This window comes from Lissotriton vulgaris, chromosome 7 (genome assembly GCF_964263255.1).
Source record: "Lissotriton vulgaris chromosome 7, aLisVul1.2, whole genome shotgun sequence".
In the NCBI taxonomy this organism is placed as follows: domain Eukaryota; kingdom Metazoa; phylum Chordata; class Amphibia; order Caudata; family Salamandridae; genus Lissotriton; species Lissotriton vulgaris.
In genome coordinates, this window is record NC_141695.1 from 1449354047 (window position 1) to 1449355551 (window position 1505).

The 1505-nt window shown below is 46.6% G+C and overlaps 1 pseudogene; it reads left to right on the forward strand.

Moving 5' to 3' along the window:
* The first annotated feature begins 638 nt into the window (after window positions 1-638).
* Window positions 639-1029, forward strand: LOC147705808 (small ribosomal subunit protein eS24 pseudogene; annotated as a pseudogene).
* Window positions 1030-1505: the final 476 nt, after the last annotated feature.

The following is a 1505-nucleotide window of genomic DNA, read 5'->3' on the forward strand; positions in this document are numbered from 1 at the left end:
ACATGCAAGTTAACTTATCTTGTAATATCGACTATATTCTCAACAATTCACAATCATCAAAGCAGCCAATCGTTCACGTCACTCTGGTGATGCTGGTTTTGTGTTTGAAAGACAATCACAGCAGTACTGAAATGCATTGCACAGAAAAATTGGACTGTGTCGTCTTCACCTCAACGCACTATTAAGTCTGGCAAAGCCACCTATGGGCAAGTAAAAAGGACTTTGTGTCCCACACTGAATTCCTGACTACTCTGGAAACCTTCCACGCTTTAAGTGTTACCTGTAAGTTAAACATTTACTTGCTTGAGAGCAACTATTGATAACTTGATAGGGGGTGGGGTGGGAAGGGGGTAGTGAACGCCACATACATTACGTAGCAATTAACTTTCTGAGGCCTTCTCTCAGGATTGGAACCAGTTCTTTCTTTTTGTAAATAAAATAAACAGTAACACCTTGCATTCCTGTGCTCTGCTGCTGACTCTAGCATCCTGACCACTATGAACAGTGTAAGGGGCTAACACAGAGGTCAACTTCCCTCTCCCCGGCCCCCTCCCCATTGCTCTACCTAAGCACAACTTTTGAAATAACTACCACCCATTGCCTCCTTTGCCGGTTTCTCAAGACGAACAGCGGCCAAGATGAACGACACTGTGACGGTCCGAACCAGGATGTTCAGGACCAACAGGCTTCTGCAACGGAAGCAAATGGTCATTGATGTACTTCACCCTGGAAAGGCCACTGTCCCAAAGACTGAAATCCGGGATAAGCTAGCCAAAATGCACAAAACCACCCCGATGCCATCTTTGTATTTGGCTTCAGAACTCACTTTGGTGGTGCAAGACAACAGGCTTTGGTATGATTTATGACTCTCTCGACTATGCAAAGAAGAATGAGCCCAAGCACAGGCTTGCCCGGCATGGGTTGTATGAAAAGAAAAAGACATCCAGGACACAGCGCAAAGAAAATAAAAGTAGAATTAAGAAGGTCTGGGGCACAGCTAAGGCAAATGTTGGTGCTGGTAAAAAGTGAGATGAAGAATATTAACGCAAGAATTGAACCTCCTGGTCATCATGTCTGTTAAGACAGTGTTCGACGTTCTCTAATAACATTTCTACAAATTGAAAAAAAAACTACCACCCCATTCTCACTCACCACACGAAGAGCAGAGACAGTAGAGGAAGTGCCTTCCAGGCAGGCATTTACAGGAGTGAACCATGTGTACAGACTAACCCACACCAAGGGTGCTGAATAGCGCCAAGGCCCAGGTGGGAAACAGCCTTGAAGTGAAACAGGGGAGGCTTGGCACAAGGGATAACAACATGAGGTACAAAGGCCACCGGAGGAGCCCTGGCAGCAGACTGGTCACTACAGCTGCTGGGGTTGGAGTCCAGCCCGCTGCCTGTGAGGAAGAGTTTACTATAGGATGAGCGATCAACTCGTGCAGGTAAACTCCGCTACGCTGGTGATGGTAGAGTTTTTGGCACTCCGCGCTCACCTTGGAGTGC